The sequence below is a fragment of the Triticum aestivum genome, chromosome 7A (assembly GCF_018294505.1).
Source record: "Triticum aestivum cultivar Chinese Spring chromosome 7A, IWGSC CS RefSeq v2.1, whole genome shotgun sequence".
In the NCBI taxonomy this organism is placed as follows: domain Eukaryota; kingdom Viridiplantae; phylum Streptophyta; class Magnoliopsida; order Poales; family Poaceae; genus Triticum; species Triticum aestivum.
The window spans coordinates 516,713,233-516,736,133 of NC_057812.1; positions in this window are offsets into that span (position 1 = coordinate 516,713,233).

A 22,901-nucleotide genomic window follows, 5' to 3' on the forward strand; every position below is an offset into this window, starting at 1 on the left:
TGTCACAAACAACCCTAGAGTTCATAGTTAAATAACACCTTAAGACACAAATCAACCAAAACCCCAATGTCACCTAGATACTCCAATGTCACCTCAAGTATCCGCGGGTATGATTATACGATATGCATCACACAATCTCAGATTCATCTATTCAACCGACACAAAGAACTTCAAAGAGTGCCCCAAAGTTCCTACCAGAGAGTCAAGACGAAATCGTGTGCCAACCCCTATGCATAAGTTCACAAGGTCACAGAACTCGCAAGTTGATCACCAAAACATACATCAAGTGGATCACGTGAATATCCCATTGTCACCACAGATAAGCACATGCAAGACATACATCAAGTGTTCTCAAATCCTTAAAGACTCAATCCGATAAGATAACTTCAAAGGGAAAACTCAATTCATCACAAGGAGATAGAGGGGGAGAAACATCATAAGATCCAACTATAATAGCAAAGCTCATGGTACATCAAGATCATGCCATATCAAGAACACGAGAGAGAGAGAGAGAGAGAGATCAAACACATAGCTACTGGTACATACCCTCAGCCCCGAGGGTGAACTACTCCCTCCTCGTCATGGAGAGCGCCGGGATGATGAAGATGGCCACCGGTGATGGACCCCCCCTCCGGCAGGGTGCCGGAATAGGGTCCCGATTGGTTTTTGGTGGCTACAGAGGCTTGCGGCGGCGGAACTCCCGATCTAGGTTTCTTTTCGGGGGTTTCTATATTTATAGGAATTTTTGGCGTCGGTCTCACGTCACGAGAGGGTCTCGGAGTCGTCCATGAGATAGAGGGGCGAGCCCAGGGGGTAGGGCCTGCCCTCCACCCTCGTGGATGGCTCGGAACTCTTCTGGCCCAACTCTTTTACTTCGAGGGCTTCTTTTGGTCCATAAAAAATCATCAAAAATTGGCACGTCAATTGGACTCCATTTGGTATTCCTTTTCTGTAAAACTCAGAAACAAGGAAAAAACAAAAACTGGCACTGGGCTCTAGGTTAATAGGTTAGTCCCAAAAATCATATAAAATAGCATATAAATGCATATAAAACGTCCAAGATGGATAATATAATAGCATGGAACAATAAAAAATTATAGATACGTTGGAGACGTATCATTGGCAGCCCTGTTCTCCACCTTTGGAGTCTCCTTGTCAGTGGCGCTTTCTGATAGAAGTGGGAGTACATGGAATATTTAGTTAAAACGGGGCAATAGAAAAGTGTATTGGTAACTAGAAGTTATTAGGTAGGAATATAGTAAGAAAATGGAATAACAATTGGTTGCTTAAATACTACACGATTCATTTGATATTGTTGGGTAAGTCAACATGCAGATACTTGAAAAGAAAGCTTACTTCGAACAAAGTCTGGACAGATGATATCCTCGGGGAAGTTAGCATATATCTCATGACCAGGCCCTTTTATGTGCACTGCAATTATAGTGCCAGCTTTCAGTACATAAAACTTAGAAATTTATTTCCAATGGCCAGTGCCAAAATAGGACTCACCACGTTCATCAAGTCTTATAGTAGCAACAATTGTAAATACATGGTTTGTGTTCAGTATGACATCCCTGTAGTCTGCAAATATGGGCCCAAATTGAAAGAAATGTACAATAGTTGAAATCAAAGGACAAAAATCTATAATTAAACAGATAGGGTAAACATGATGTCATGGAAATATGAGAGTAATCGAATGAACAATACATCATTAATTTGCCTAATATAGAAAGAAGAGGGGAAAATCCCCTTTGACGTATATGGTGCATGTGGCACCTTTTATCCAAATGTAGCAATATTTAGAATATGTACAGGAAAGTAGGCCATGCCAACCGATTTAGGGTGAGATTGAACATACCGCGCACATCCTCAAGTCATCTGATTCGGTGAGATGGAATGTCTGGCGGAGGACGCAAAGTCCTGATGTGTCTGTGCACTATACACTCTATGAATGGAAGAAAACCCTCAAATCAGCTCGAATAAAAATGAATTCACGGTAATTTCGGCTGGGTGATTAAAAGAGGCACATGAATTGGGATAAGAGATGAGATAATATCTCATTAAATTAGTTACCGTGTTGTCCATGAGAAAGAACCCTCAGTATGGCAGATTCCCCAACCGAGCGGAGCTGGATCGGCCGTGATCAGCGTTGAGAAAGTCGATGGTGATAGGCGGCGGCAAGTGGAAGTGGCGAAATGTGGTGGGCTTTGCCGGCAGCCTGGCGGCGGCAGACGTCGAGCTATGTGGTTACCGCCGCGATAGGCGGTGCCATGCATAGATGCGGAGGAGCTTGTGCAGGTGTGAATGGGGACCAGAGGGGGTGGCTGGCGGGGTGAGGGTTTTTGTGACGTGGGGATGGTGAGGTTTTTTTTCTGAATTGGGTGGTGAGGGTTTTTTGTCCCACAAAGAATTTTGGAGGCAACGGTTTGCTAGGGCCAACCGTGTGTGATTGACACAATAGACAAAATGAAAGTTATTGCACACGGTTCCAATTTAGGGAACCGTGTGTGATTGACCTACTACCTACGTCCTAGTTTATTGGTCCCATTTGTAATTTGTACGAATTTTTGACCAAATATTTCACTAAGAAATTTTTATGCATGTCACAAAAAATTATATCATTGAACACTATGTTCAAATATGCATCCAACGATATAATTTTTGCTGACCTGCACTAACATTTTGTGAGTTAAATATTTGGTAAAAATTTAACACAAATTACAAAGGGGACCAATAAACCAGGACGGAGGTAGATTCCATCAACCGAACTGATTGCATCCATATCCCACATTTAGACATAAGCAAACATAGATTAAACATACTCAGACATAGATAATAAGCTAATAAGCGTACACAAGCATAGTTCAACCATAAGTACATAGTTCAACCGTCATTAAGCATATTCAAGCGTATATAGTTCGGTCCCACATCTCATCTCACAGGCCGGCACGATCCTGGAGCTTCTCCACGTACTCAGCGTACGCGTCGTGCGCCACCCTGCGAGAATACTTTTGCTTGAAGGAGCCAACGACCTGTCCTATTGCAGGCACCAAAACACCTAGATACGCGCCGTCAAGCTTGTGGTTGCAAAATGGGCATTGATAGCTGCCGTTCCAGGTCCTAATACGCTTGTTATGCATTCCCGCATAAAGCTCCCTCAGGATTTGCCTCATGTACCTCCTCTAGCCATCTTCATCCTCGTTGTCCACATCGCCAGACAGCATCTATACAAATAGTAAAACAAATTTGGCATCAAATCAATGTTTACATGCCATGAAGTAGGATTAGGAATTTATGGCTATTTATTTATACATATCCAGAGATTATGGTTCGATTTTTAAGCACAATCGTCTATGTACAGACCAATCTTGAAGAAAATAATGGCACAAACATATGCAGGTCATTCAAAATCAATTGTCAAGTCCTAGCTAGGAATTATTAGCTCGAACACTAATCCTAGTCAGATTACTAGCAAAAATCATTTGCACAGATGAAACAACTAATCACTTATCACTTGTACCATTCAAATAATCAATACACTGCATGGATCTAACGAAACTTACTCAGATTTCATGGATTGGGAGAACATAGACATATGATTTCTATTCCAAAAAGGGAGAGGCAAGAGTAATCAGAGAAACCCTAGGATCTATTTGACACATAAATGGGTATAGATGACTAACCGGTTGTCCTCGTCGTCGGAGTCATCGCCGGAGTGGTCGTCGGAGTCGTCGCCCGAGTTTTCACCAGAGTCGGTGTGGAACTCCGCCTACAGCTGTGGAAGCTCTACACCATCGACGATGTCAGGGTGCAGCGATAACTCGCCGGCGGTGACGGCAACCTCTGTCTCGATGGTGTAGCTCTACCCCACGTTAGGGTGAAGCTCTACCCCACACGCAGGAAGCCACGGCAATAAGATGCTTACGCGTCAATGGCGATGTACTTCCGTCGCTTCAATGACCCGAAGATATTGCTGCCGCTGAGGGATCCCTTCCTCTTGCGGAGCTCCTCGAAGTCCACACAAAGACGACCAAAGCACTGGAGTGACGGCCGGTGCGCGGCGGAGCCGAAAAAGAACCAAGAGGATTGGCTTCAGGGGAGCCCGATCGTGGCAAACAACCCTGCGCCCTCTCACTGCAACCTCCCGAGGCTCCTGGAGCCTCAACCTCGGGAGCCGCATGACGCACCTCCTCAGCAACCAACGCCTCAGGAGGGGGGGTCGCAGGCCCCCGAGGACGACGCCCCCGGATCACCACTCGTCATGTGCTCCTCGGCACTTGAGCCGCCGGCCTCCGTCAGAGCTCACCCCCCCCCCCGCACCATCACCTGGGGCGAGCTCGGCACCAACGGCAAGGAGGGGGACCATGATGACGGGGTTCTCGTGGGACCCCATCAAGCCGATTGGGCGCATCCCCCACTCATCAAAGGAAGGCATGTTCGCGGCAAATGTGACTTTGTTCTCGCAACGGTACAACAGGCAGCTATTCCTGGGCATCTCATCCGGCAGAGGGACACCTGATAGGACCGTGAGCACTGTTTGCCACGCCACAAGAGGAAGCCCCTCCTCCTGAAACCTCATGTGTGTCCTGGCTGTGGAGAAAGTCCCACATCAGGCGGGAGTGGTGTTGAAGTGGAGCGACTTGACGCTTGATGAACTCCCTCACCACCATGGGCGCAGTCACGCCAAGGTCCTTCAACCACCTCAGCCTGGCCCAGATGGGGGCAAGGCAGGGGCTCGTGAGCTTCTGATGACCCCAGCCGGAGTTTGGAATGGCAGGCTCCACTGGAGCTTGGAGCAGAGGGTTGAGCACGCCGACGTCAACAAACACCCATCGAGTACGGAACTCGCTCATGGATGAAGGAAGCTCGAAGTCGACCCCCCTGTCGTTGCAGCCACGACCTGGAAGCCCATGCACCCTGAGCTCTGCCGGGGACCGGTGAGATGCAGCGAGAAGAAGTGGCGGAAGAGTGCCACGGAAGGAGTGATGCCCACCATGGCCTCGCACAAGAAGGCGAAGACAGCAAGAAGGGTCACAGATTGAGGGTCGAGATGGAGCATGTGGATTTGATAGTGCTCGAGCACCGCATTGAAGAAGGCGGAGAAGGGAGGAATCAGGCCAGCCCAGAGGGCCTCAATGAAGATCGGAACCTCGGTGACTGCCCGAGCCATGCGAGTGCAAGACGCGGGCCAAGCTGCCGTCGCTCCCCACTCGTTGAAACTGGAGGCAAGCATGGGGCGCACCTTGTCCATGGCCTCGTCATTGAGCACCCGGGGCCGGCCGAGCACCGGCTCGAAGGATGGACGCGCAGTTGGCGAGGACAGAAGTTTCTTCCCCTTCTTGGCTTGTTTCGGCGCCATGGCGGTGAAGCAGGCGGAGCGCAATCAGATTGGGAGGACGGAGCAGGGCCTCGAGGAAGCCGGGAGATTGGAAGAGCCAGGCGCGGCGAAGGAAGAATAACTGAGTAAGAGGCGGGGGCCGCATAGCCAGGCGGATTCAAGGGCAGCATGGGGAAGTGGAGACGCCCACATCCAATCAATTGCCACACGTCAATCGAGGCCGCAGGCTTTTGGGGCCCATGGTGCTCCATACTTGGCCCTTGGCTTCGCCGCGAAGCCAAGCCCGAGCGCACCTTGGGCCCGGGGGCTACTGTCGGCGTCCTGGGAACGGGGGTCCCCAGACTTGCCTGCATGCGGCCCGCTGCGTGGCTAAGCCAGCAGGCCGTACATCCCATCTTCATCAACAAGGCATCCAAGACCCTCGCGAGGGGCCAAACCTCGTGAGGCGGACGACACAAGACCTCCTCTGGAGCGGCCTAGTCAGGCAGGTTCACGAGGAGCGTAGATATTAAGGCGAGGCGAACCTCACGAGGCTCTCATGACGTGAGCCGTGATGATCGACACCAGGCTGACGCCAGGCGGGCGCCAGCGCGCGCAGCGTCCTTATTTCCTCTTTGGTGCTAAGGAAACCAGCGCAGGCGAGGAGTACCGAGGCATCAGGCAAAGGTTGCCATTTTGGTGCAACAAGACCAAGACCAGAGGGACGGTGAGACGGAGGTCATCGTGGAGCTCAAGACGGCGTCACCACCAGAGCCTTTGGCAGGCAAAGACCACTTTAGTCAGGATAGCTTGTACTAGCTGTCCCCCTTCGAATTTGCCTGCCATTGTTGGCTCCCTTCCCGCTCAAGATTTGGGAAGAGGACCAGGGCCTCTATAAGTAGGACTAGCCACCACCATAGGCGGGGGGGGGGGGGATATCTTAGATCACTCTCACCCACACAAGTTAGCCAAGCACAAGAACACCTCAACCTCAGGAGGCTGTTCTTCCCCTTGTATTGTTCATCATCATCTCAAGTGGCAATCCACCACCACCACACTGGAGTAGGGTATTACACCACAACGGTGGCCCGAACCAGTATAAATCTTGTGTCTTTCTATGTTGCGAGTTCGTCGAGTTCGTCCGCGAGATCTTAGCGAGCTAGGGCGTAGATCGGTGGGAGAAAAAGACTTCGCGCGCACCCTAGTGTTCGAACCTTAAGGGTTTGCCGGAACCCCGCATCCGACAAAGATAATATGATAAATATTTTTGGTATTTTTATGATATAGATTGCAAAGTAAAATAGATTGGAAACTTATATGATGGAAAATAATATGATGGAAGATAGACCCGGGGGCCATAGGTTTCACTAGTGGCTTCTCTCAAGATAGCATAAGTATTACGGTGGGTAAACAAATTACTGTCGAGCAATTGATAGAAAAGTGCACAATTATGAGAATATCTAGGCATGATCAAGTATATAGGCACCACGTCCGCGACAAGTAGACTGAAACGATTCTGCATCTACTACTATTACTCCACACATCGACCGCTATCCAGCATGCATCTAGAGTATTAAGTTCGTAAGAACAGAGTAATGCATGAGGCAAGATGACATGATGTAGAGGGATAAACTCAAGCAATATGATATAAACCCCATCTTTTTATCCTCGATGGCAACAATACAATACCTGCCTTTCTGCCCCTGCTGTCACTGGGGAAAGGACACCGCAAGATTGAACCCAAAGCTAAGCACTTCTCCCATTACAAGAAACATCAATCTAGTAGACCAAACCAAACTGATAATTCGAAGATACTTGCAAAGATAACAAATCATACATAAAAGATTTCAGAGAAGAATCAAATATTGTTCATAGATAATCTTGATCGTAAACCCACAATTCGTCGGATCTCGACAAACACACCGCAAAAGAATTACATCTAATAGATCTCCAAGAAGATCGAGGAGAACTTTGTATTGCGATCCAAAGAGAGATAAGAATCCATCTAGCTAATAACTATGGACCCGAAGGTCTGTGGTAAACTACTCACACACCATCGGAGAGGCTATGGTGTTGATGTAGAAGCCCTCCGTGATCGATTCCCCCTTCGGCGGAGATCCGGAAAAGGTCCCAAGATGGGATCTCTTGGGTATAGAAGGTTGCAGCGGTGGAAATAGGGTTTCGTGGTGCTCTCGGATGTTTTTAGGGTATATGAGTATATATAGGCGAAAGAAGTTGGTCAGGGGAGCCACGAGGGGCCCACGAGGGTGGGGGGCGCGCCTCTCTACCTCATGGCCTCCTCGATGCTTCCTTGACGTCCACTCCAAGTCTCCTGGATTGTGTTTGTTCCAAAAATCACTCTCCCGAAGGTTTCATTCCGTTTGGATTCCGTTTGATATTGCTTTTCTGTGAAACACTGAAATAGGCAAAAAACATCAATTTGCACTGGGCCTTTGTTAGTAGGTTAGTCCCAAAAATAATATAAAAAGGTATATTAAAGCCCATTAAACATCCAAAACAGATAATATAATGGCATGGAACAAACAAAAATTATAGATAAGTTGGAGACGTATGAAGCATCCCCAAGATTAATTCCTGCTCGTCCTTGAGTAGGTAAATGATAAAAACAGAATTTTTGATGTGGGATGCTACCTAGCATAATTCTCAATGTAATTTTATTTATTGTGGCATTAATGTTCAGATCCTAAAGATTCAAGACAAAAGTTTAATATTGACATAAAAATAATAATACTTCAAGCATACTAACAAAGCAATCATGTCTTCTCAAAATAACATGGCCAAAGAGAGTTATCCCTACAAAATCATATAGTCTGGCAATGCTCCATCTTCACCACACAAAATATTTAAATCATGCACAACCCTGATGACAAGACAAACAATTGTTTCATACTTTTGATGTTCTTAAACTTTTTCAATCTTCACGCAATATATGAGCGTGAGCCATGGACATAGCACTATATGTGGAATAGAATGGTGGTTGTGGAGAAGACAAAAAAGGAGAAGATAGTCTCACATCAACTAGGCGTATCAACGGGCTATGGAGATTCCCATCAATAGATATCAATGTGAGTGAGTAGGGATTGCTATGCAACATATGCACTAGAGCTATAAGTCTATGAAAGCTCAACAAAAGAAACTAAGTGGGCGTGCATCCAACTCTCTTGCTCACGAAGACCTAGGGCATTTTGAGGAAGCCCATCATTGGAATATACAAGCCAAGTTCTATATTGTAAAATTCCCACTAGTATATGAAAGTGAAAACATAGGAGACTCTCTATCATGAAGATCACTGAGGGAGTCCTGGATTAGGGGGTCTCCGGATAGCCAGACTATACCCTTTGGCCGGACTATTGGACTATAAAGATACGAGATTGAAGACTTCGTCCCGTGTCTGGATGGGACTCTACTTGGCGTGGAAGGCAAGCTAGGCAATACGAATATGCATACCTCCTCCTTTGTAACCGACCTTGTGTAACCCTAGCCTCCTCCGGTGTCTATATAAACCGGAGGGTTTTAGTCCGTAGGACAACATACAATCATACCATAGGCTAGCTTCTAGGGTTTAGCCTCTCTGATCTCGCGGTAGATCAACTCTTGTACTACTCATATTATTAAGAATAATCAAGCAGGACGTAGGGTTTTACCTCCATCAAGAGGGCCCGAACCTGGGTAAAACATCACGTCCCCTGCCTCCTGTTACCATCCGCCTTAGACGCATAGTTCGAGACCCCCTACCCGAGATCCACCGGTTTTGACACCGACAATCATGGTGCTACTTTGAAGCACAAGTGTGGTAAAAGCATAGTAACATTGTCCCTTCTCTCTTTTTCTCTCATTTTTTCTTTCTTTTTCCCCTTTTTTGGGCCTTCTTTTTTTATGGCCTTTCTCCCCTTTTTTTCATCCGGAGTCTCATCCCGACTTGTGGGGGAATCATAGTCTCCATCATCCTTTCCTCACATGGGACAATGTTCTAACAATGATGATCATCACACTTTTATTTACTTACAACTCGAAACTTAGAACAAAATATGACTCTATGTGAATGCCTCCGGCGGTGTACCGGGATGTGCAATGACTCATTAGTGACATGTATGAAAGAATTATGAAGGTGGCTTTGCCACAAATACGATGTCAACTACATGATCATGCAAAGCAATATGACAATGATGAAGCGTTTCATAATAAACGGAACGGTAGTAAGTTGCATGGAAATATATCTCGGAATGGATATGGAAATGCCATAATAGGTAGGTATGGTGGCTGTTTTGAGGAAGGTATATGGTGGGTTTACGGTACCGGTGAAAGTTGCGCGGTACTAGAGAGGCTAACAATGGTGGAAGGGTGAGAGTGCGTATAATCCATGGACTCAACATTAGTCATAAATAACTCACATACTTATTGCAAAAATCTATTAGTTATCGAAACAAAGTACTACGCGCATGCTCCTAGGGGGATATATTGGTAGGAAAAGACCATCGCTCGTCCCCGACCGCCACTCATAAGGAAGACAATCAATAAATAAATCATGCTCCGACTTCATCACATAACGGTTCACCATACGTGCATGCTATGGGAATCACAAACTTTAACACAAGTATTTCTCAAATTCACAACTACTCAACTAGCATGACTCTAATATTACCATCTTCATATCTCAAAATAATCATCAAGTATCAAACTTCTCATAGTATTCAATGCACTTTGTATGATAGTTTTTATTATACCCATCTTGGATGCCTATCATATTAGGACTAATTTTATAACAAAAGCAAATTACCATGCTGTTATAGAGGACTCTCAAAATGATATAAGTGAAGCATGGGAGATCAATAATTTCTATAAAATAAAACCGCCATCGTGCTCTAAAAAGATATAAGTGAAGCACTAGAGCAAAATTGTCTAGCTCAAAAGATATAAGTGAAGCACAAAGAGTATTCTAATAAATTCTGATTCATGTGTGTCTCTCCAAAAGGTGTGTACAGCAAGGATGATTGTGGTAAACTAAAAATCAAAGACTCAAATCATACAAGACGCTCCAAGAAAAACACATATCATGTGGTGAATAAAAATATAGCATCAAGTAAAGTTACCGATGGACGAAGACGAAAGAGGGGATGCCTTCCGGGGCATCCCCAAGCTTAGGCTTTTGGTTGTCCTCTAATTTTACCTTGGGGTGCCTTGGGCATCCCCAAGCATAGGCTCTTGCCACTCCTTATTCCATAATTCATCAAATCTTTACCCAAAACTTGAAAACTTCACAACACAAAACTCAACAGAAAATCTCATGAGCTCCGTTAGTATAAGAAAACAAACCACCACTTAATGTACTGTAATGAACTCATTTTTTATTTATATTGGTGTTAAACCTACTGTATTCCAACTTCTCTATGGTTCATACCCCCAATACTAGCCATAGATTCATCAAAATAAGCAAACAACACACGAAAAAGAGAATCTGTCAAAAACAGAACAGTCTGTAGTAATCTGTAGGTTTCGAATACTTATGTAACCCAAAAAATTCTGAAATAAATTGGTGGACGTGAGAAATTTGTCTATTAATCATCTGCAAAAATAATCAACTAATTGCACTCTCCAGTAAAAATGGCAGCAAATCTCGTGAGCGCTAAAGTTTCTGTTTTTTACAGCAAGATCGCAAAAACTCCCCCCAAGTCTTCCCAAAGGTTCTATTTGGCACAAACACAAATTAAAAGCATAAAACCACATATAAAAATAAGCTAGATGAATTATTTATTACTAAACAGAACCAAAAAGCAAGAAATAAAAATAAAATTGGGTTGCCTCCGAACAAGCGCTATCATTTAACGCCCCTAGCTAGGCATAAAAACAAGAATAGATCTAGGTATTGCCATCTTTGGTATGCAATCCATAAGTGGCTCTCATAATAGATTCATAAGGTAATTTAAAAATATTTTTAGGAAAGTGTTCCATGTCTTTCCTTAACGAAAATTGGAATATAATATTCCCTTCTTTCATATCAATAATTGCACCAATCTTTCTAAGGAAAGGTCTACCAAGAATAATAAGACATGTAGGATTGCAATCAATGTCAAGAAAAATGAAATCTACGGGCACATAATTCCTATTGGCAAAAATAAGAACATCATTAATCCTTCCCATAGGTTTCTTAATAGTGGAATCCGCGAGGTGCAAATTTAAAGAACAATCATCAAATTCACGGAAACCTAACAAATCACACAAAGTTTTTGGAATCGTGGAAACGCTAGCACCCAAATCACATAAAGCATAGCATTCATGATCTTTAATTTTAGTTTTAGTAGTAGGTTCCCACTCATCATGAAGTTTTCTAGGGATAGAAACTTCTAATTCAAGCTTTTCTTCATAAGGTTGCATTAAAGCATCAACGATATGTTTGGTAAAAGCTTTATTTTTACTATAAGCATGAGGAGAATTTAACACGGATTGCAACAAGGAAATACAATCTATTAAAGAAAAATTATCATAATGAAAGTCCTTGAAATCCAAAATAGTGGGTTCATTGCTATGTAAAGTTTTGACCTCTTCAATCCCACTTTTACCAATTTTTGCATCAAGATCTAAAAACTCCGAATCATTGGGACGCCTTTTAACTAAAGTTGACTCATCTCCAGTCCCATCATTATCAACATTCATATTAGAAAACAAATATTTAATAGGAGACACATCAATCACTTTTAGATCTTCGTCCCTATTACCTTCTAGATCTTCCGGCTTGGCGGCCATCTTATTAACTAAGGTGGCCTGCTTATCCGAAATTTGGGCTATTAATTTTTCAAGATGAGCAAACTGAGATTTCAAACCATAAAATTCCTTAGACATATCATCAAGCTCTTTATTCATGTAGTCCATAAAGCCTTTTTGTTCTTTAAGCTCGTTTCTCAAGAAATTATTATGCTCAAATTGCAAAGTCATAAAGCTTCTGGCGTTGTTTTCAATTTCTTCCAATCTTCTAAGGTGAGAATCAACGTTTTTAGGCAGGGCCATTAGGGCAAACAGGCAACAAGAAGCAAACGAAAAAATGAACGGAAAAAGAGGGCGAATAAAACGTCAAGGGTGAAGTGGGGGAGAGGAAAACGAGAGGCAAATGGCAAATAATGTAATGCAAGGGATAAGAGTTTGTGATGGGTACTTGGTATGTCTTGACTTGACTTGACTTGGCATAGATCTCCCCGGCAATGGCGCCAGAAATCCTTCTTGCTACCTCTTGAGCACTGCGTTGGTTTTCCCTTGAAGAGGAAAGGGTGATGCAACAAAGTAGGTAAGTATTTCCCTTAGTTTTTGAGAACCATGGTGTCAATCCAGTAGGAGACTACACGCAAGTCACCTCACACCTACACAAACAAATAAGAACCTTGCAGCCAACGCGATGAAGGGGTTGTCAATCCCTTCACGGCCACTTGCAAAAGTGAGATCTGATAGAGATAATAAGATAAATATTTTTGGTATTTTTATGATATAGATTGAAAGTAAAGATTGCAAAGTAAAATAGATTGGAAACTTATATGATGAAAAATAATATGATGGAAGATAGACCCAGGGGCCATAGGTTTCATTAGTGGCTTCTCTCAAGATAGCGTAAGTATTGTGGTGGGTAAACAAATTACTGTCGAGCAATTGATAGAAAAGTGCATAATTATGAGAATATCTAGGCATGATCATGTATAAAGGCATCATGTCTGCGACAAGTAGACCGAAACATTCTGCATCTACTACTATTACTCCACACATCAACCTCTATCTAGCATGCATCTAGAGTATTAAGTTCATAAGAACAAAGTAACGCACTAGGCAAGACGACATGATGTAGAGGGATAAACTGAAGCAATATGATATAAACCCCATCTTTTTATCCTCGATGGCAACAATACAATACGTGCCTTGCTGCCCCTACTGTCACTGGGAAAGGACACCACGAGATTGAACCCAAAGCTAAGAACTTCTCCCAGTGCAAGAAAGATCAATCTAGTAGGCCAAACCAAACTGATAATTCAAAGAGACTTGCAAAGATAACAAATCATACATAAAAGATTTCAGAGAAGAATCAAATAATGTTCATAGATAATCTTGATCGTAAACCCACAATTCATCGGATCTCGACAAACACACCGCAAAAGAATTACATCTAATAGATCTCCAAGAAGATTGAGGAGAACTTTGTATTGAGATCCAAAGAGAGAGAAGAAGCCATCTAGCTAATAACTATGGACCCGAAGGTCTGTGGTAAACTACTCATACATCATCGGAGAGGCTATGGTGTTGACGTAGAAGCCTTCCGTGATCGATTCCCCCTTCGGCGGAGCTCCGGAAAAGGCCCCAAGATGGGATCTCTTGGGTACAAAAGGTTGCGGCGGGGGAAATAGGGTTTCGTGGTGCTCTCGGATGTTTTTGGGGTATATGAGTATGTATATGCAAAAGAAGTCGGTCAGGGGAGCCACGAGGGGCCCACGAGGGTGGGGGCGCGCCTCCCTGCCTCGTGGCCTTCTTGATGCTTCCTCGACGTCCACTCCAAGTCTCCTGGATTGCGTTTGTTCCAAAAATCACTCTCCCGAAGGTTTCATTCCGTTTGGATTCCCTTTAATATTCCTTTTCCGCCAAACACCGAAATAGGCAAAAAAACAGCAATTTGCACTGGGCCTTTGGTTAGTAGGTTAGTCCCCAAAAATAATATAAAAAGGTATATTAAAGCCCATTAAACATCCAAAACAGATAATATAATAGCAGTGAACAATCAAAAATTATAGATATGTTGGAGACGTATCACTACCCACCATATTTATCACATATTTTTTTCATTTGTAGCTCGGGCATTTGGACTTTAGCTGATTCAAAGCAATAGTCTATAATTTGACATGAAGACCTCAATACTCAAGCATATCAATAAGCAACCATGTCTTTCAAAATATCAACACTAAATAAATCTATCCCTAGCCCATTATGCTCAATCATTGATCCATTCATGAACACACTCAAATATTAGCTACATCCAATGCTCAAGCATGGTAATAGTGTTGGGGAACGTAGCATGCAATTTCAAAAATTTCCTATGCTCACGCAAGATCTATCTAGGAGATGCATAGCAATGAGAGGGGGAGAGTGTGTCCATGTACCCTCGTAGACCGAAAGCGGAAGCATTAGCTTAACGCGATTGATGTGGTCGAACGTCTTCTCGATTCAACCGATCAAGCACTGAATGTACAACACTTCCGAGTTCTGCACACGTTCAGCTCGATGACGTACCTTGAACTCTTGATCCAGAAAAGTGTTGAGGGAGAGTTTCTTCAGCACGATGGCGTGGAGACGGTGATGGTGAAGTGATCCGCGCAGGGCTTCGCCTAAGCACTACGTGAATATGACTGGAGGTGTAAACTGTGGAGGGGGCGCCACACACGGCTCAGAACAATTGATGTGTGGTAGAGGCGCACCCACCCTCGTATATAAAGGAGGGAGAGGGGAGGAGGCCGGCCCTAGGCGCGACCCAAGTAGGGGAGTCCTACTTGGCTCCTAGTAGGATTTGGCCCCCTTTCCTTTATCGATAGGGGAAAGGGGGAAGGAGAGAGAGGAGGAGAAGGAAAGGGGGGGCACCGCCCTCTCCCCTAGTCCAATTCGGACTCCTCCCTTGGGGGCGCCTCCCCTTGTGGGCTAGCTTGCCTCTCTCCTATGGCCCATATGGCCCATATCTTCCCCCGGGGGGTTCCGGTAACCCCCCGGTAATCCGATTTGTACCCGATACATTCCAAAACACTTCCGGTGTGCAAATATTATCATCCAATATATCAATCTCTACCTCTCGACCATTTCGATACTCCTCGTCATGTCCATGATCTCATCTGGGACTCCGAACAACATTCAGTCACCAAATCACATAACTCATATAATACAAATCGTCATCGAACGTTAAGCGTGCGGACCCTACGGGTTCGAGAACTATGTAGACATGACAAAGACACCTCTCCAATCAATAACCAATAGCGGAACCTGGATGCTCATATTGGTTCCTACATATTCTACAAAGATCTTTATCGGTCAAACCATAATGACAACATACGTCATTCCCTTTGTCATTGGTATGTTACTTGCCCAAGATTCGATCGTCGGTATCTTCATACCTAGTTCAATATCGTTACTGACAAGTCTCTTTACTCATTCTGTAATGTATCATATCACAACTAACTCATTAGTCACATTGCATGCAAGGCTTATCATGATGTGCATTACCAAGAGGGCCCAGAGATACCTCTCCGATACTCGGAGTGACAAATCCTAATCTCGGCCTATGCCAACCCAACAAATACCTTCGGAGATACCTATAGAGCATCGTTATAATCACCCGGTTACGTTGTGATGTTTGATAGCACATAAGGTATTCCTTTGGTATTCGGGAGTTGCATAATCTCATAGTCAAAGGAATATGTATAAGTCATGAAGAAAGCAATAGCAATAGAACTTAACGATCATTATGCTAAGATAACGGATGGGTCTTGTCCATAATATCATTCTCCTAATGATGTGATCTCGTTCATCAAATGACAACTCATGTCTATGGTCAGGAAACTTAACCATCTTTGATCAACGAGCTAGTCTAGTAGAGGCTTACTAGGGACATTGTGTTTTGTCTATGTATTCAGACATGTATCAAGTTTGCGGTTAATACAATTCTAGCATGAATAATAAACATTTATCATGATATAAGGAAATATAAATAACAACTTTATTATTGACTCTAGGTCATATTTCCTTCAGTCTCCCACTTGTACTAGAGTCAATAATCTAGTTCATATCACCATGTGATTTAACACCAATAGTTCACATCTTTATGTGATTAACACCCATAGTTCACATTGCCATGTGACCAACACCCAAAGGGTTTATTAGAGTTAGTAATATAGTTCACATTGCTATGTGATTAACAACCAAAGAGCACTAAGGTGTGATCATGTTTTGCTTGTGAGAGAAGTTTAGTCAACGGGTCTGCCACATTCAGATCTGTATGTATTTTGCAAATTTCTATGTCTACAATGCTCTGCACGGAGCTACTCTAGCTAATTGCTCCCACTTTCAATATGTATCCAGATTAAGACTCAGAGTCATCTAGATCGGTGTCAAAGCTTGCATCGACGGAACTCTTTACGATGAACTCTTTATCACCTCCATAACCGAGAAACATTTCCTTAGTCCTCTTTAGATACCTAAGGACAATTTTGACTGTTGTCTAGTGATGTACTCCTGGATCACTATTGTACCCCCTTGCCAAACTCATGTCAAGTCACACAACAGGTCTGGTACACAGCATGGCATACTTTATAGAACCCATGAGTGAGGCATAGGGAATGCCTTTCATTCTCTCTATATATTCTGTCGTGGTCGGGTTTTGAGTCTTACTCAACTTCACACCTTGTAACACATGCAAGAACCCTTTCTTTGACTGGTCCATTTTGAACTTCTTCAAAACTTTATCAAGGTATGTGCTTTGTGAAAGTCTAATCGAGCGTCTTGATCTATCTCTATAGATCTTGATACCCGATATATAAGCAACTTCACCGAGGTCTTTCATTGAAAAACTTTTATTCAAGTATCCTTTTATGCTATCCAGAAATTATAGAATTCATTTCCAATGAACAATATGTCATCCACATATAATATTAGAAATGCTACAGAGCTCCCACTCACTTTCTTGTAAATACAGGCTTCTCTGAAAGTCTGTATAAAACCATATGCTTTGATCACTTTATCAAAGCGTATATTCCAACTCTGAGATGCTTGCACCAGTTCATAAATGGATCACTGGAGCTTGCACACTTTGTTAGCAGCTTTAGGATCGACAAAACCTTCTGGTTGCATCATATAAAACTCTTCTTTGAGAAATCCATTAAGGAATGCAGTTTTGACATCCATTTTCCAGATTTCATAATTATAAAATGCGGCAATTGCTAACATGATTCAGTCAGACTTAAGCATCGCTACGAGTGAGAAGGTCTCATCGTAGTCAACTCCTTGAACTTGTCGAAAACCTTTCGCAACAAGTTGAGCTTTGTAGACAGTAACATTACCATCAGTGTTAGTCTTCTTCTTGAACATCCATTTATTCTCTATGGCTCACCGATCATCGGGCAAGTCAACCAAAGTCCACACATTGTTCTCATACATGGATCCTATCTCAGATTTCGTGGGCTCAAGCCATTTATCGGAATTTGGGCTCATCATCGCTTCCTTAGAGTTCGTAGGTTCGTCATGCTCTAGTAACATGACTTCCAGAACAGGATTACCGTAGCACTCTGGTGCGGACCGTGCTCTGGTTGACGTACGAGGTTCGGTAGTAACTTGATCTGAAGTTTCATGACCATTATCATTAGCTTCCTCTCTAGTTGGTGTAGGCATCACTGGAACTGATTCCTGTGATATGCTACTTTCCAATTCGAGAGAAGGCACAATTACCTCATCAAGTTCTACTTTCCTCCCACTCACTTCTTTCGAGAGAAACTCCTTCTCTAGAAAGGATCCATTCTTAGCAACAAAGATCTTGCTTTCGGATCTGTGATAGATGGTGTACCCAACAGTTTCTTTTGGGTATCCTATGAAGACTCATTTCTTCGATTTGGGTTCGAGCTTATTAGGCTGAAGTTTTTTTCACATAAGCATCGCAACCCCAAACTTTAAGGAACGACAACTTAGGTTTCTTGCCAAACCATAGTTCATACGACATCGTCTCAATGGATTTAGATGGTGCCCTATTTAAAGTGAATGCAGTTGTCCCTAATGCATAACCCCGAAACGATAGTGGTAGATCGATAAGAGACATCATAGATCGCACCATATCTAATAAAGTACGGTTACGATGTTCGGACACACCATTACGCTATGGTATTCCATGTGGCGTGAGTTGTGAAACTATTCCACATTGGTTTAAATGAAGGCCAAACTCGTAACTCAAATATTCACCTCCACGATCAGATCATAGAAACTTTATTTTCTTGTTACGATGATTTTCCACTTCAATCTGAAATTCTTTGAACTTTTCAAATGTTTCAGACTTGTGTTTCATTAAGTAGATATACCCATATCCTCTCAAATCATCTATGAAGGTCAGAAAATTACGATACCCGCCGCTGATGTCGCTTGAAGCTACGTCGGTATTTCCCCAAAGAGGAAGGGATGATGCAGCACAGCGGCGGTAGGTATTTCCGTCAGATACAAAACCAAGGTTATCGAACCAGTAGGAGAACCAAGCAACACAACGTAAATAGCCCCTGCACACATATAACAAATCCTCGCAACCCGACGTGTTAAAGGGGTTGTCAATCCCTTTCGGGTAACGGTGCCAAAAATTGGTGAATGACGGGGGAAAGTTGTAATAGATTGGACAAATAGATCGCAAATAAAATAAAGTGCAGCAAAGTATTTTTGGATTTTTGGATTAATAGATCTGAAAGTAAAAGCAAATAAAAGTAGATCGCAAAGGCAAATAATATGAGAAATAAGACCCGAGGCCGTAGGTTTCACTAGTGGCTTCTCTCAAGAAAAATAGCAAACGGTGGCTGAACAAATTACTGTTGGGCAATTGATAGAACTCCAAATAATTATGACGATATCCAGGCAATGATCATTACATAGGCATCACGCCCAAGATTAGTAGACTGACTCCTGCCTGCATCTACTACTATTACTCCACACATCGACCGATATCCAGCATGCATCTAGTGTATTAAGTTCATGGAAAAATGGAGTAATGCAATAAGAACGATGACATGATGTAGACAAGATCTATCTATTTAGAGATAGACCCCATCATTTTATCCTTAGTAGCAACGATACATACATGCCGGTTCCCTTTCTGTCACTGGGATCAAGCACCGTAAGATCGAACCCACTACCGGGCACCTCTTCCCATTGCAAGATAAATAGATCAAGTTGGCCAAACAAAACCAAAATATCAGAGAAGAAATACGAGGCTATATAAGAGATCATGCATAAAAGAGATCAAATAAACTCAAACACTTTCATGGGTATAAAAAGATAGATCTGATCATAAACTTAAAGTTCATCGATCCCAACAAACACACCGCAAAAGAGTTACATCATATGGATCTCCAAGAGACCATTGTATTGAGAATCAAGAGAGAGAGATGAAGCCATCTAGCTACTAACTACGGACCCGAAGGTCTACAAAGAACTATTCACGCATCATCGGAGAGGCACCAATGGAGGTGGTGAACCCCATCCAAGATGGTGTCTAGATTGGATATGGTGGTTCTGGACTCTACGGTGGCTGGATGAAGATTTCATCGACTCGCCTAGGGTTTTGGTATTTTTGGGGTATTTATAGAGCAAAGAGGCGGTCCGGGGGGCACCGGAGGTGGGCACAACCCACCAGGGCGCGCCTAGGCCTCCTGGGGTGCCCTCGTGGGTTGTGCTCCCCTCGGGGCACCCCCAAGTGTAGCCAGGGCCCGTTGTGTTCCTTTTGGCCTGTGACGCCCCCGATTCAATCGTACACTAATCATGCACGCAAATGTGTACGATCAAGATCAGGGACTCACGGGAAGATATCACAACACAACTCTACAAATAAAATAAGTCATACAAGCATCATAATACAAGCCAGGGGCCTCGAGGGCTCGAATACAAGTGCTCGATCATAGACGAGTCAGCGGAAGCAACAATATCTGAGTACAGACATAAGTTAAACAAGTTGCCATAAGATGGCTAGCACAAACTGGGATACAGATCGAAAGAGGCGCAGGCCTCCTGCCTGGGATCCTCCTAAACTACTCCAGGTCGTCGTCAGCGGGCTGCACGTAGTAGTAGGCACCTCCGGTGTAGTAAGGGTCGTCGTCGACGGTGGCGTCTGGCTCCTGGACTCCAGCATCTGGTTGCGACAACCAGAAAGAAAGGAAAGGGGAAAAAAGGGGGGAGAAAGCAACCGTGAGTACTCATCCAAAGTACTCGCAAGCAAGGAACTACACTACATATGCATGGGAATATGTGTAAGGAGGCCATATCAGTGGACTGAACTGCAGAATGCCAGAATAAGAGGGGGATAGCTAATCCTGTCGAAGACTACGCTTCTGGTAGCCTCCGTCTTGCAGCATATAGAAGAGAGTAGATTGTAGTCCTCCAAGTAGCATCTCCAAGTAGCATCGCATAGCATAAACCTACCCGGCGATCCTCTCCTCGTCGCCCTGTAGAAAAGTGATCACCGGGTTGTCTGTGGAACTTGGAAGGGTGTGTTTTATTAAGTGTCCGGTTCTAGTTGTCATAAGGTCAAGGTACAACTCCAAGTCGTCCTGTTACCGAAGATCACGGCTATTCGAATAGATTAACTTCCCTGCAGGGGTGCACCACATAGCCCAACACGCTCGATCCCATTTGGCCGGACACACTTTCCTGGGTCATGCCCGGCCTCGGAAGATCAACACGTCGCAGCCCCACCTAGGCACAACAGAGAGGCCAGCACGCCGGTCTAAACCTAAGCGCACAGGGGTCTGGGCCCATCGCCCATAGCACACCTGCACGTTGCGAGGGCGGCCGAAAGCAGACCTAGCCCTAGTGGCGTTCCAGTCCAATTCGGCGCGCGCCGCTCCGTCGCTGACGTCTGAAGTGCTTCGGCTGATACCACGACGTCGGGATACCCATAACTACTCCCACGTAGATGGTTAGTGCGTATAGGCTCGTAGCCAGACTCAGATCAAATACCAAGATCTCGTTAAGCGTGTTAAGTGTCCGCGAACGCCGAACAGGGCCAGGCCCACCCGTCTCCTAGGTGGTCTCAACCTGCCCTGTCGCTCCGCCACAAGTAACAGTCGAGGGCCGTCGGGAACCCAGGCCCACCTCTACCGGGATGGAGCCACCTGTCCTTTCAGCCCCCCTCGTCAGAATCACTTGCGGGTACTCAATGAGCTGACCCGACTTTAGCCACCATCTGTATAGTATGTATGTATGTATAGTATATACCCGTGATCACCTCCCAAGTGATCACGGCCCGATAGTATAGCAAGGCAGACTGACAAGAATGTAGGGCCAATGATGATAAACTAGCATCCTATACTAAGCATTTAGGATTGCAGGTAAGGTATCAACAGATGTAGCGACAATGTCAGGCTATGCATCAGAATAGGATTAACGAAAAGCAGTAACATGCTACACTACTCTAATGCAAGCAGTATAGAATAGAATAGGCGATATCTGGTGATCAAAGGGGGGGCTTGCCTGGTTGCTCAGACAAGGAGGGGTCGTCAACAACGTAGTCGATCGGGGCACCCAGCAGCGGCGCCGGTCTCGTAGTCTACCGGAGAGAAGAGGGGGAAGAAATAATGAATACAGAGCAAACAAAGCATCACAAAATATAACAAGGCAATACGCGGTGTTCGGTGTGCCCTAACGCGGTAGTAGGTGATACCGGCGAAGGGGGGAAAACATCCGGGGAAGTATTCCCGGTGTTTCGTGTTTTCGGGCAGAGGAGCCGGAGGGGGAAAGTTGCGGGTTCGATAGGTTAGAGGGGTGTGGCGGACGAACGGACTGCGTACCCGGAATCATCTCGTCGTTCTGAGCAACTTTCATGTTGAAAATATTTTAATCCGAGTTACGGATTAAAAGATATGATTTTTAAAAGATTTTAACAATTTTGGAATTTAATTATTTATTTAATTAATTCGAAAAAATGTATTTATGACGTCAGCATGATGTCATGCTGACGTCAGCAGTCAACAGGGGTTGACTGAGTCAACCCTGACAGGTGGGTCCCGTTCGTCATTGACTGTTTAGTCTAATTAATGTTTAGCTAATCTAATTACCGTTTAATTAAACTAATTAGTTAATTAGGTTAATCTAATTATAATTAATTAACTTAATTAATTCCTTAATTAATTAATTAATTTAATTATTAATTATTTATTTAATATATTTTTTTTTGGTTCCTCTTTTTTTTTATAAAACCGTTCTGGGGGTCGGGCCCCACATGTCTGTGGCCCATAGGGGCATAACGGGCGCCGGGTGCGGGGCAGAGCCCGAGCGGGTCGGGCGCGTGGAGCCGGCGCAGCCCGGTTGGCCCCGGGCACCGGCCAGGACGGAGGAGAGCGCCGGCCAGGGAGAGTGCCGTCGTGGGCGAGGCCGGCCGAAAAGGGGGCCGCGGTGCGGGGAGGTGGCGGACGCCGGCGAAGGCAGCCGCACGGGGATGGGGTGCAGGGCCGGCTGCAGCCAGAGTCAGGCGCGGGCGGGGCGCGGCCGAGGACCGTAGTGAGCGCGCGCCGAGGAAGGCGGCAGTGCACGGGCGCACACGTTGGGCATGGTCGAGGCGCGAGCAACGGTGAGCACAACGCAGAGGGAGGAGGTCGGTGGGGTTCCTCACCCGCGTTGCAGGGGAGGCCCGATGCAGGGCGAACGCGACGGCGGGGAGCGGTGGAGTCGAGGAGGCGTTCCGGCGGGGTCCGACGATGGCGCGTGGCGATGCAGCGCCGGCGTCGAGCACGTCGGGTGGCGAGGAGGAGAAGAGGAGGCGGGCGGCGAAGCGGCGTTCCAGGCGGCGTAGGGCGTCGTGGGCGCGGTCGGCGCGGCA